The sequence below is a fragment of the Molothrus ater genome, chromosome 8 (genome assembly GCF_012460135.2).
Source record: "Molothrus ater isolate BHLD 08-10-18 breed brown headed cowbird chromosome 8, BPBGC_Mater_1.1, whole genome shotgun sequence".
Lineage (NCBI taxonomy): Eukaryota > Metazoa > Chordata > Aves > Passeriformes > Icteridae > Molothrus > Molothrus ater.
The window spans coordinates 17,593,027-17,608,069 of NC_050485.2; positions in this window are offsets into that span (position 1 = coordinate 17,593,027).

The window sequence follows — 15,043 nt, forward strand, 5'->3', positions numbered from 1 at the left end:
GCATGGCAAATGCACTTGTCCAATGCCATGCCTTTTTTAAGATAATGAGCATTGATTCATGTGGTTGATAGGTTGACTTAATGACTAAAATTAACTACATGCACCATATATTTTTTAATATTAAAGATAGATTGTAGAAAAGTTCCTGATGTCCTAAAGACCAATATAAACACTTTCTGAAAGACCCTGCACTCACAGGAGAGAGCTGGAAACCACAGGAAAGTTATGGCCTTCTCAACGTGTATGTTAAACTCAAAGGAATTTACACAGTCAAGTAAAGGCTTTTGTTTAAACTCACAAATACAGAGACTGCTCCAGGAGCATAATGCACATGTACCCCCAGGGCTATGTTTTGGGAAGGCTCCCAGGCTATAAAAATAGCAGAAGCTGGCTAGCACTGTGGTAAAGGTTTTTAAAGCTGGTGAAATGAGCTAATGCCACAGATCCCATTTGAAATTCAGCGTGTGCTGAAATCCAGCAGGGAAATGCAGCCCCACAGTCCCACATTGCGCAATGTCCTTTCAAAATAACCCACATTTCCACAAGCCCCACACAGCATATGACACAGCACACAGGCATGCACTGCCTCCCACCAGGCAAGCTCATCTCCCTGAGCAGACAGAAAGGCCTTCTGTTAAACCCACAAACTGCTAATACAGTTCCTCTGCCTCAGAAAGAGTCAAGCAAAGGTGGTTCTTGAGAGGATGAATATGTTTGCCATGCACAGCAAGGAAAAGCTTAATGGCATTGTAATTGCATTCAGCATCTGGGTGAGTTACTTACAGACACTCCTAAATAAGGGAGTACCTTGTTGTTTGTGGGAAGGAAGCAAGGAATTACTTGGTTGGAGCAAAAAGAAGCATTCTACCTGTATTTAGAGCAACAGGCAAAGTATCTGCAAACAACCCCCTGATCCAGCTCATGCTCAATTATTTGCACTGCAAAATGAATATATTACATTAGAGATTTGCAAAGGTTAAGGTTTAAGTGAGGACAATTTGAGGTTTTGTGCTTCATAACATTTTCACTGATCAGTTTTCCACAAACCACAAGCGGTTAGAACTACAGTATGCACAGCATTCCAGGATTAAAATATACATAAGATCTATCATAAACATACAGTTTCTCAGGATCTAGGCCTTGGAACAAATGTACACAGTGCATTTTAAAAATAGGTCCTCAAGAAAATTGATTTTTTATTTTGAAAAATTTCAAACAAACAACTAACAAGGACAAAAAATAGTCCCTCATTCTGCAAACAGGTTGAATGATGCAAAAAAAAAAAAAAAAACTTCAAATTATGTGTGGAATAAGAGTGGTTTGGTGTTAAATCTTCTACCGTGCAGTACTTCCTAGGTCAACACATTAGTTTCACTAGAAAGAACAAAAAGGAGCAGTAATGATAAACACTGCAAAGCACACATGGGTGCACTGCTGTGACTGGTAAGTGGTAAGGCTGGTGGCAGTTCTGAACTCCTGATAGCTTCTCTTTAGTTCAATAAGAAGGAACGTGCCTTTGTTTTAACCAGCTTAACTCAGTACCAATTTTTATTAATAGAATTCACCTGAAAGAGATGATAGGCAGCATCTGAGCACACAGAGAGAGTATTAGAGCTTAAAGGACAGGTTGAAGACATTAACCATAATCCTCTTGTATCTAGGAGATCATGCAAAGTCTTTATTAGTTTTTTTAGACTTGGAAACAAATCAATTGATGCTGTTGCTATGACTCAGCCATCAGCTTGACTGGCTGCATTCACTTTTGTCTGTATAGTCTGTTATTAAAGGTAGGGAATGAAAAGAACCACTCTGGTGCTTATTTTAAGCATACTTATCAGCAGCAATCTCCTATTTTATACTAAGAGCAAACACTGTTTAATATATCCTTTTATAACGAAATACAAATTACTAAGAGGTATGGGGTCAATAAGTGGTACCAGCTTCCAGGAACATCCATTCTTTATCAAACTTTTTTTTTTTTAATAGCATTTATAATATCTATTCAGGAAAACACTGTCAACTGTTTTAATAGAGGTTTACAAATCACTGCTTTGTTAGGAAAGAATGTCTGTGTTGCATCCTCTGTTAATATGCTTCAATTGTAAATAACTGCCAGCAGCAGTTATCTCCTACAATAAACTCCAGGCCTCCCAGTGCCATGAGGATACACAGAAATTAAGTGCAGGCAACTACTCTTAATTTCCACCTACAGGAGCACGTGAGCTTGGACACCACTGGATGTTTTCCTGCATGCCACAGGGACATGCATGGATACTCACATGCACCCACAGTGCAGACACAGCCCCAGAGCTGCTCTTTGCCACACCAGACAGTAGGCATGTGCAGGTAACTAACTTCTGAGAACAGAATACTCTAACAAATTAAGTAGGTGCACGCCTTACCATTCTCTTCTCAGAGCCCTGAAGACACAGGCTGATAATTTTGCTCACCAATGTGTGCTACAAATACAGCTTGCTGCTGCTGCAGAACTGTGCAGGGAGGTGAGGAGGGGCCTTACACACACTGCCCATCCATCAGCTGCTCAGCAGTCCTGCCAGGGAAGGGCATGGCCTTGTCCAAGCTGCTGATGCCCCTGGTGGAGCAGGGTTTTGGGAGGCACAGGCTGGGCAGCTCCCAATCTGCAGGCAGCAGCAGGGACTGGGAAGGTGAATGGCTCAACAGTGGTGACAAAACCAAGAGTATTCCCACATGGTCAGAGCAGGATTTCAGAGGGACCGGGGAAGTGACAAAGCAGAGGTCTAAGATTAGGCAGAATTTTGAGGATTCTTTTTTGGAGTGTAGATGTCCAAGCTCCATCTAAATCCAATATTAAATTCAGCCCCAAGGTGACATGCTAAAGTCACACAGGAAGCTTGTATCTGTGCAGCTGTTGAACCCAGTCTCACACCAGCACACTAATTAATAATCCATTTCCACCTTAACCATGCCTAAATCTCTGAAAACTGCAGCTCCAGCATGTTCAATCCAGAATAGATTCAGGGGTAAGAGCACTGGAAAGGAGATGGGGATGTACAAGGTGACCTGAATAAGTATGGGCAGTCACACAACTGGAACAATTAAAATGATTCCCCTTCTTGGGGAGTCACTTGATTTTATAATTAACTTAGTTTGAATGAGTTTATTTCTTGCAGGCTCTGTAGTACTAATGAACCACCCAGCCCCTGAGGAAAACCAACCTGTGCAGAACTTAATAGATATGCTTCCATGCAGTTTTAATTCTTATTTGGTTAACCATTAGACCTCCTCAGCAGCACCTAAAGAAGCAAAGGTTCTGAATGCTCTGTCTCCATAAGCAGAGCACCCAAAATGTACAGTGAGCTGAAGACACGGGTCTGATTTTTCAGTTATGTTAACATCAGATAACATATAGTCCTGTTTTCTGCAAGAGACTGCATAAGCAGTGTGCAATTATACAGGATGAATCCAGGCATCATGCTGGTCTCTTCTGAGCTTTCCCCCCACTCACTTGTTCATAATTTTGTGGGCTGGGACAGTACAGCCCAGCAGAGCTGGGAATTGCATAGCTGAACAGCCATGCATTTAAAAATTAAACTTAAAAAAATATTCTAAAACCCTGGTTTGTTATTTTTAACTTTGTCTTATCATTGATCCAGTTAATGCAGTGACCCTATAAAGAATTTTATCATCACAAATAAAGAGACAGTGACTTTACACATGGGAAAATAAAGCAGAGAAGGATGTTGAGGACTGGAATTTCTTAGATGAACTTTAGCACCAAAATCAACATTCTGCCTTACTAAACCCACAATGCCTGGATTTTTACTTTACCTACACTGAGACAATTGTTATGAGAAACTTCACAGAAACACAGAGCAGCTGAAGAGGGAAGGGACTCTTGGTGCTACCTTGTCCAACCCCTGAGTTTAAGCACGGTTTCTTGAACAAGCATGATACTCAGGATTATGTTTGGATGGGGTATTTAATATCTGCATGGATGGACATTCCATCACTGCCCTGGCCAAATTTGTTCCAGTGCTGTCATCGTGCACAGGCAAATTGTATTGCTGATTCATCTCACTGTCTTCAGCTAAAATCTGCTGCACATGAAAACCAGCAGCACTTGCAGCTCTGCAGAAATTGCAATGGGATGTGACTGGTTTACACCTACTGAAAGTCTGTCCACTACTTAGCTTTCTTTCGGTCCAAGTTTCTCACTAGTATTTGATATTGAAAATTCAGCCCTAGTTCAGCCGCTGGCTTGTACTGCCTATATAGGATCACACTAGCTTGCTGACAACTGGGAAGTTTAAAATTTTATTACCAAAAATACTGCCTTTGAACTTCTTGAAATTTAGACCTAACTTGCATGACTCTGTTTCCTTAAAACAGTAGATTTTGTTTGGTGGAGATATCTCATTGGACAGTGCTGAATGTATAACCACAGTGATAATAAATCCAAAACCTAAGATAGAACAATTAGTTTTTTTTTCCTACTAAAACATGAATAAAACACCTCAATGACCAACAACTTTATTAGGAATGTCTGTATAAGCAACTTTCCTTTCAAAACCTTCAACTTTCCTTTCAAAATTGTTGCTTTAGTTGTTATCCTTGAAAACACTTTCAAGATTAACATCTAGCATTTTCCATTCTGCCATTTATATCTGGCAGATTTTTTTTCCTGTTGGGTACAATATGAAGTTCATGGGTTTAATTTGCTGGAGTATTCTGGTATAAGGAGGTGGCAGCCAATAGAGGGAGTGAAGGTCATGTCTGATACTTTCACAACAGAAGGATTGTGCTTGTCTTGTGTTACTTTGAGATCATCATGCCAGCTCCTTGAGAAATGGACTGGACACATTAGAGCAGCAAAACACCAGATTATCTTTTCTTTTGATGGGGTCCTATTTTTTAAAAGCAATTTTTTTCCTAAGCTGCCCTGTTTAGATAGTACTAATAACATTAAGCTAAATTGGTTCCTTGGGAGATGTCCCAATTAAATGGCTATCCTAATTAAGCACATCCTGATTAAGCAAAAGATCCTATAATTATAATAATAGCATGTAATAAAACCTGGCCCATGGTTCTGCTCAAAAAGCATTTTGCAAGCATTATTTACAGGAATCACTTTATCCAGTATTGAAACACAACCAGCTCTTGAGTGAAATGCAACATCTGTTTAACCATGTGCAGTAGAACTAGACAAGCTTTCAGAGCAGGAAAATGAAAAATTCTGTCCCATACTGACAATGCAGACAATGATGTGATAAAGCAGAAGGTACTTAGCATGTAATTTGGATGACGTATTTGGACAGATCTTTGCAGAATTGCTGCAGTATTGACAATTGCTTCCCTTTATCACAAGTTCACAAAAGAGGGTGTTTTAGAGAAGCTTCTAACAAATATTTAAGCTCCATACTAAATGAAGGAAAAGTACCCCACACTGAACTTTTGCCTTCTAAGTTCTGAAAAAAAAAATCTCATTCCTAAACTGCCACAATGGAATTTTTATCAACTTAAATACCAAGGAGAGTGCAGAACAAGAAGCCAAGTAGAGTCTGGTAGAAGTACTAGTGTGAAAAGTCAGTTTTCTCCAATGAGCTGTAAAGCTGAGCTCCTGACCCTGTGTAGTTATAGTGAATGTATGGAATGTTTCCTGAGCACTGCTGTTCCAGAGGGAACTCCAGTTGTGGGTTTTGGATGCTGTTGATCTCCAGCTTGCATAATTGTATTTGCCTGGCTTAGTTCCTCTCTAGATCACACTGGAGTAGGACAACACCATTATTTTTAGTTTGTCCTACACAGCACTGTAGAGAAGATGTTGAGTAATTCTAGGTAAGTAATAAGAGCTGAATAAACAAATATAAAAGAATATATATTATTAAAATTACCGTTTTTTTGGCCTCCTAATGACAAAAGAGCAAAACCAAGGAATTAACATGAAACTCATATCCCTAAGTGTCAGCTGACAATACTGAATGAATATAAATGTTAGCAGTCATCAGCATAAGGTAAATTATCACTGAACAGGAAAATTGCTGAAGTCCACCATAAACCATTATACCAGAGAGTACATAAAACAACTCCCTACATCTCTCCTTATTATCCTGCTGTTGTTGCATCTGAGCATTTGAGGTCTGTAGAGATATTATGTTATTAGTAATTCAATATTAGTTCAATATTGTGGAGATGTAGAGTTTTTAAGCTAGACACCATAACATTGAGGAGCAGAATCTGGCCCTTGCATAAACTCAGGAGTATGTATAATAAGCTGCACTGAGGCACTGCTCTCCACAATATCAAGAGAGATGCCCATCTACGATACTTCTGAAGCACCATTTAAAACACAATAGTGCCCTTTGAAGAAACCAAGGGTTGCTGGTGCTGCTGGAGGATGACAATGTTGTCCTCTCAATTGTGAGCTCCCAACACAAGTCTGTTCTCTGAATTGCAGATACAACCTGAGGATGTGCTGTAGAGCAACATAATTGCAATTATGCCAAGAGTGACTCTATACAAAGACGTAAGGCAGAGCACAGAGAGCCACACTGAGGAAACATCTACAGAAACCAGCACTAGGATCAGAGAAACAGCCAATCTATATACCAAAAATGATTAAAAGAGCTTCACTGTTCAGGATGCAATTGACATTTGTACCTGCATCAGGCAAATTAAATTAGAAAGAAAAAGCAGTTGAGGTAAAAGCGCAATGTTAAGACAAAAAACAAGATAATTCTGGACTTGAAACAGAAAGGCTTTCCTTGAGAGACCTTCTAACCATGTTAACCTTTCAGAATAAAAGCCTGTTTAGCCAGTAAACAAACTTACCTGGTTCTATAGCAGATGATAGATGTAGCCCAGCTCTTTAAGCCCTGTGCTCTGCTGCCAGGTAGTTGTGATATCTGACTGACTGCTGCAATCTCAATTCCAGCCTTGATTGAAGTCTCCTTCCTTTCTTTCAGCCTCCAAGTCACTAACTCTCCATGCCTTAGTATGTCCCTCAATGATATATTGCAAAGAAAAAAATGAAGACATTTGCAGAAGCTACCTGCAGGCAAGATTCCCCAGGATATCTCTAGCCTAGGCTAAGGAACTAACTTGTCCTCAAGCAGCTCACAACAGTTGCTTCCTGTTCCCTTCAGGTGAAAGCAGAATTACCAAATCCAAATAAAAAGAACATTAACAACACATTATAGAACTTCTAGTTTGAGCTCCAACAACAGCAACACCATGGGGAAATGCACTTCAGTGGCAAAGGCTAAACTAGTTTCTACATGGCAGCTATCCCTGCTTCTTTTTCTAATCTAATTTTCCCAAACAACTACCCTGTCAGCCTCATGTCCAGTTCCTTAAATAAGAAAGAACCAAGGACCAGTCATCTGGGACCCTCCCTACCATCCCTAAATTGGTTACCTAAGATAGAATTACACAAGGCCTGATGCTTCAGGTGGTGATTTTATACCCAGGTGCCCACAATAAACTGCAATCAGTGTTCTTTAAAAGCTACTTTTAGTGAAACATGGTGCAATATTTTGCAACCAGTAATAAAACCATGTAACAATTCTGAGTGTGGGGCAAAGGTTATGACAGATGAAGTGGAGCTACCCCAGCAGGGGAGGCTGGAAGAATGTTTTTTGTAAAAAAAGCCTATTTCCAGGCAGCAAGGACTTGCCCAGCCTAAAGGCATTAACATCTGCTTAAATTAAAAGCAGATGTGTAGCTGCTCTAAAGCAGCAGAGCACCATAGAGTCAATGAAACAGGGTTCCTTGTGCAAACTCTGCCAATTCACTGTCATGGGGGCAGCTGGGCCAAAGCTCCATCCCCATCCAGGTCTCAGCAATTTTGAACCATCCTGAAGTCCACTTAGCAGGTCATTTCATTCTTCATTTCACTGGGGCATTCTGAACTCTGAGCTCAGGCACAAACAAGCAGGTTGTTTTTTCTACAAACAGAAAGTGCATCTGTGTTAAAAATGACCCTTGTTCTGTCAAAATTGTGATCCTTTTCCAGTTATTGTTCTGCTTAGATTTTAATTGCTAAGTGATTCCATGACTGCTGGGAATCTTGTCCTTAACTCAGGATCACATTTTCAAAGGATCCTCATAATTTGGAATTAACCTTAAGAATACTGTCCACTAATCATGTGAATCTGCTGGTTTTTTTCTCCCAACAGTGTTTTAAAGGTCGAAGTATTGTCCTATCAATAGCACTCTTGTAGGACAGACAAAAGCTAACATTTTCATTATTACTCTAGAAAAGGCAATGCCTGTTTTCTTTAACAGGCCTTCTGTGAAATTTTAGAGCTTCAAAATTTGAGGCAAATTTTCCCTCCTGCTTCATACACCTTTGGAAAATTGGACCCTATTCCTCCTGTTGCTGTGACAGAAATGTTATTATTGCAGTTGTCTTGGGAAGGGACATGAAAGACTAGAAGAAACTTTATGTCTGAATTGGGACCTCAGCCTGCATGAACTGGGCTTTCTTTTTTTTTTCAGTGAGCTGGGTTCAGACTCTGGGAGGCCTGGTGCTAAGCCAGGTGGCAAAGTTTTGTTTGTGTTCATGGTTCTACTCTTCTCCTCATGGAGACTGAGTGACTGTGTGCTGCTTATTTTAACTGTCTTCAACGTGTTTCACCTCTTGGGTCATCTCTGTGGATCATCTCTGCTGGGAGGAGCACATACAGAGACATACAGAGTTTGTGATCTAGTCACAATTTGTATGTCACCAGGATCACCAATCTCACAACTCAGCTCTAGGACACCCTTAATTAATACATCAGTGTTAAAAAAACCTTCTGGTGTCCCCCAGTAACAGCAACATTTTCTGATCACATAGCCTGTGTCAGAGCAGTGTCAGAGCAGAAGGAGAAGCAGCCCTCACTCTGCACAACCATCCAGCCTCTGCCCTAAACAATGAGAGAGGCTCAGCTCTCAGAGCATGGTCAAGACTGCAAAACACTTTGAAGTCCCTAGAAGTGGGAAAACACTTCTAGGACTGTGTCCTCATATTCACATGAAAATCCTTTAGGCTTTTCAAAGTACAGATCTAGTGTTGCATATAGGGCAGGCAAAACACAGACAGTAAGAAAAGCAGGGCCCATCAATCTGCCAGGGTTTGCAATGACAGATCCAACTGTGTAGCTTCAAAATGCTGTGATTCAGCATCTACTTCTGTCCATTTACTATAACAAGCACTTGATACACATACATTTATTTATTAAATGTGCTTAGCTTCTACACCTCTTATTAAAGTCAGTGTGAGAAGAAAGTTTTGTGCAGCTCTCTGCTCCAGCAATAGGTTGTGATCTCAAGGACATGCTAACTGCACCCCAGAAATCCAAGAGAACTGTGACAAAATCCATGGTGCTCAGTCCTAGCATTGAATCTGTCCAGACAAATCATCTACCAGGACTGGAGTCCAGACTGTTATGTTAATAAATGCTTCTAAAGGGAGATGTTTCTGGGGTAAGGTTTCTGTTCCCTTCACACACGACATCAAGGTCTCACCGATAGCTGCATGCTAAAATTATCAAGAAACAGAAGTGTGTTTTCTTCCACCAGTTTATTCTAGAAGCACATGGGTAATATTTTAAGAATATTACTACACTGCAAGTTCAGTCTTGACCCTGGGATTATTTAGCCTTAACCCTGGATGTAATAACTTCACCCTGTCTTTAAGACAGAAATGTTATGCTTAGAAAGACATTGGTCTCAGCACAAATTTTTAGAAACTTCATAATATAATGTCTCCACTGATTATCAGGTGAGGAAAGTGTCAAAACAAGTGTTATAACAAGGATTAGTGGGACAATCTCCTTCTTTAAACTGACTCACGACCAAGTATTTTTAAAAATAATTTTGGCTGCTCTTTAAAAGGCTGCTGGCTGTTGCAACACAGGACCTGTGCTGTCAAATTCCAAGTTCCTTGGCTTGCAACTCACAAAATCTCCAGTCTGTATGCAGACATATAACTATTTAACAGGTAGATGGAAGGGAGAGCTTGCAGCTTATTTGTTACATTCCCACATCATCAGGTAGCTTCATATGTCAGGCCCTTACAAGTTACCTTTGCACAGGAGAAAAAAGGTAAGCACAACTAAATTTATTTATACACTATATGCAAATCCCTGAAAAGCATTGGTTACAAATACAGATGGTTTAGAGTTATGTGAGACAGTCAAAACATCAAAACATGGTTCCCAGGGAGCAACAAGCATCAAGAGCTGGTTCCAAGTAGACTGGAAGGCAAATTCTCTATCCAATGGGGTGGTAGGTTCCTTTAGAGCTCAAACATCATTGCTTGTTCCAGGGAGCATCAAAAACCAAACCAAACTGTACCACATAGTGAATCTTGCCCTCTATATTTTTAAAAAATATTTCCCTTCCAGCAGAGCAGATTTGGTGCCTGTCACAATCTCCAACTCTAAGAAGGGAGAATTTCAACTTACAGAGAACACAGAGAGCAAAGGGGCAGCTTCAACTTCCACTTTCCTGACATTGCTGCTGCCTTACTCACAATGGGGCACAGACATACACCCTTTCTTGGTCCCTTTGACACTGCTCTCACCTCAGGACCAAGTCTGATGAAAGTGGTTTGAGACTATAAATATTTACCTGGATCCACAATAAAAGGGAAATACATTTGGCAGAGTATCAGCCTTGGACCCAGTAATTTTGTTCCTTACAGGATCACAATTTTACCATGTGACATCAGGCACAGTCAAGTCCTGCTGTAGGGATTAGCAATAGTCTCTGTATTCACTCAGTTCTACACTCAAAAACAGAGGTGAAATGTAGCAGGATTTTACACACACACAAGGAATTATTCAGATACCACAATAAAGGTGGTGTGTAAATGTCTCCCAAGCAAGGTATGTTTCTTCTGCATGATTATCATATTGACATCCAAAACTCACTGCACCAGATTTATGTATCAGCAAGACACAATCATAAATACAAGATGCCTTTCAAGCACTGTGACATTCCCTTCCTGCAGATGGCTGGAAATGTTCTTAGATACAATATTTGCAATTAGCTTGCTGATGAAATTAGTGCTCTGAAATGGTTAGTTTTATAGATGCCCCTGTTACTCCCTCTCTGGATATTACTGCTTTAACCTCTTTGAGACCTTGGCTGAGAGCACTTTCTTAGGGCTGCAATTTTGAGAGTGCAGGTCAGAAAGAGGATATAGCCCAGCACAAGCAGTTAGAAGACGTGGAGTCGTCAGGTGGGTGATTTGTCTGGGGCTCTGATGAACTGCATCCTAATCCCTGTGTTCCACCTCTGACCCTGAACTGGTCACTCCCCAGTGTTTCTGCTTCAGTAAAATGAGGTACTGCTCACTGCCTGTGGCAGAGGGCATGCTGTGGGGGAGCTCAGAGTCACCACTATTCCCAGTGGCCAGTTCTGGTACTTGCTTTTTTAAGCATGAGCAATCACCATTCCTGACATGTGCTGCCCTCCTGCTCTTGTTTTACCAGCAAGATTGTTTGGGGCATGTGATCAGAACATTTAGGAAAAATCTCTCCAACTACTGTTCCAGAATTTCCCTGGAGAACTAGGCAGGTGCACACACTGCTAAGGACACCTGCCCCTTGCCTGTTGACTGGAAGAACATCAGAGATGGGGAGGATCCATACAGGGACTTCACAGGTCATATCAGGGATCTCGGGGGGATCCCACACATTCAGGGCACTGTTGCTTCAACCTAGTTTGCCACTGTTCACTGCTTTGTGCCACTGAGATGTGAGAGAGCCAAGTTTCTTCCATAGGAAGCAAGCAGGAAATTGAGATTTTGATGAAGTTTCTACTCTCTTTGCACCAAAGCCCATCAATGTCTCAGGCTGGTTTTCACCTTTCATGGGCAATAAAGTAATTTGCTCATAACAAACAAGCTGCTCATCTGAAAGAGGACTGGCATGAATCATAGCGGAGGCATGAATCAAAGAGGACTGGCATGAAAAGCTCATGCTCATTTCTGAACACTGCATTATGCCCTGATTAATTGGCAGTGGCTTATGGCTTTATCAATAGGACACACTCCCTGGAAGAGTGACACATTTCTGAGAAATCCGCAACAGACCCAAGCATGTATTATTGATGAGCTAGGAGAAAATCATCTGGGTATTTTTACAAACCCAAGCTTTACATCAGTTTTGCTGAAAGGCCTGTCATTCTTTTTGATTATATTTCCCTCTGAAATAAATTTCCCCTGAGGCAAAATGTTTAGCTATGGCACAAGCCTGCAGCTTAGGAGCCCTGTACTCGCTCCTTGGTTCTGTGTCAGACACGTGGTGCCCACAGCACCGCGGAGATCGATTTTAGCTCTGTGCCCGAACAGAGTGATGACTCTTTAAGGGGTCTCATCAAAAAATGAAAAGCATTCAACTGCTGCCAACTATCCTGGCTGTCCAGTGGTGCTCCCTCATCCCTGCAGGATTTGCAGACCTACTTTGGAGAACTTTTCCATCTTCTCCTGTTTCCTGCAGGGGTATTATCTGTGCTTGCAAGGATTCAATTAATGCCATTGATGTGGAATGTTGTTCCATTCATCACTGGCCACAGCATCTAATGAATAGGATAATCTAATTCTCCCCAAATAAATATGACACCAAATTAAAAGGGTTCATAAACAGCCTCCAAAACAAGTGAGTTTGTTTCAATTTATTGCCTTTTAAATTGCACTGGATCCCTCAAGTACCAACCTAGCTATAAACAAACCAGTGACTGAGTTTGAGAGTTTATTATCACTAATGTTTGCCTTTATTTATACTAGATTTGAGTGTTAGTATTAGCTGGAGAACAGCAAAAGGAAGGTCATCCAAATGCCACAGTTTTTAGCCACAATTTTCCTAAACTAGTGAAAGAGCTTTAAGGAACAATGTATTCTAGACAATAATTTTTGCTGTGTTTACTGTCACTGAAACATTCAACAAAGTAGTTATGACCTATCATTAGAACCATGTGAAAAGTTCACCAGGAAACCAGAAATCTGTGGCTGATGTAAAAAGACACTACTCACCCTATCTTCCACCAAAACCCAAAGCCACAGTTCGAAGTTCTTGTCTGATATAATTTTATTTGGGAGCTAGCTGTTAGAAAATATATTGCATATGTAAAGACAGATGATCTTGTCAAGTTCTTCTCTGAAGGTAGCCTGGTTTTCAGTATCCTGCCTTCTCTGACCAGTCTTGTGCAGGGGTTTTCTCTCAGTCCCAGAAGGGGACAAGCAGTGAGGAACAAGTGAACACAGAATCACAGAATGATTTGGAAGGGACCTTTAAAGGCCATCCAGTCCAGCCCCCTGCAATGAGCAGGGACATCTTCTACCAGATCAGGTTGCTCAGAGCCCCATCCAACATGAATGTTCCCAGGCATGGGACATCCAACACCTCTCTGGGCAACCTGTGCTGCTGTTTCACATCTGGCAAGGCAAGAAATGGGCATCAGCTGTAGCTGTTGTCCAAAGAAATAGCTTTTCCTATTTCTTGTTTGAACCTCTGGGGATCTGTTTAAACTCAGACCCCCAACACTGACCTCTTCTGTTAGAGAAGATTGTTAGTGACATTTAAAGCAATGACTCCCCCCTCCTTTTTGAAAAACATCAGCCTTTATTCTGGCTAAAATAACAAGGGACCTTTCAGCTCAGTGGCTAAACTGAGGAACTGAGGGGAAAACTGTGGTTCTCTGGCTTCAACTAAAATAGAAATTCAGGAGATATTTCAGAAAGTAAAACTTATGTTGTCAGGCAAATTGAATATTAAAATTTTCCCCTCCAAATGTCATGTTTAAGCTTCAGATTAATGAAACCTTTCAATAATTGTTTTCAGCTTGAATCAGCTTTAAAAATAAAGTTGCCATTTCAAAATCAATAGATGTAAATGTTGACTTTCATTTCCCCCTGTTTTTCTGCCTGACATCAATTTATAAGATCAGTTGAATTTCATTTAAGTCCACCAAATGCTTTTCTTTTCTGTGAATATAGTACTGCCAATAATATTTTGCCCAGTGCTGACTGTGATTCTATGCTTCCCTAGACCATTGCTACACATGACTCAGTTCCTGTTTGTACTGTAATTCAATTTGAGAGCTCACTGCCATCTATAATTCCAAAGAGCATTTTCAGCTGAAATCCTAAATTGAATTACAGATTCATATTGCATTGCTCACTATTTATTAATAATATTGTGCCTACAACATATCCTGTTCTTCATTACCACAGAAAGAACAGTACTGGTTCCTCTGTGTGATCCAGAGCTATTTATTTCTCCAAATGTTAAGTTCCTGCATGTACAGAACCTACAGACATCTCTGTTTCTTTTGTAATAAGTACTTTTATCTAGCCAGAAATGCAGAAAAGGTTTCTCAGGACTATACTTGGATGTATCATATGCCTTCTATATCACAGAAAAATATTACCATAAGTATTTCTTTGCAACTGGAAGAATGCAAAGTATTATGGGATGAAGTCTCTGTGAACTTTGAACTCCCATACAGTGATACTCTTAATTGCTGGGCACACACCTTTCAGTCAGAAAGGCCAACTCTGAGCCTCCAACAAGTCCAAGGCGTGATACCAACACACCATGGCTGACTGAGGTTTGTAACAGGAAATGTTGGGGAAACAAACACAGCTTGAACAAGCAATACCTCCTCCAAACAGACAGGAGCCCAGGTCCTCAGGACTGGTTCTTTCTGTCTTCTCAAAGGATAGTCAGAGGCAAACCCCAAATTATTAATTCATTTCTGCAGCCTAACATAAAGTTTTTAGTGAACAACAAAAACCGCTGGCAATTTCTTGGAATGTCAGGGATGAGTTCTTTGGATTCAAATGTATGACAGCAGAAGACTGAACAATAATTACTTGCAAGGCCAGTAATGTTTGCAGCGAGGGGAGAGATGGGGAGTGACCTTGTTTGCATGTGGTCTGAGGAGAAGAGCTTGCTGTGTCAAACAAAACAACTCTTGGTGCTGCAGCATCCCAGGCATGAGGATGTTCTGCAGTTATTGACCCCAGGCACTAAAGAAGTGAAGAGTCTTTGGAGTCAGCTCAGGCATTTGG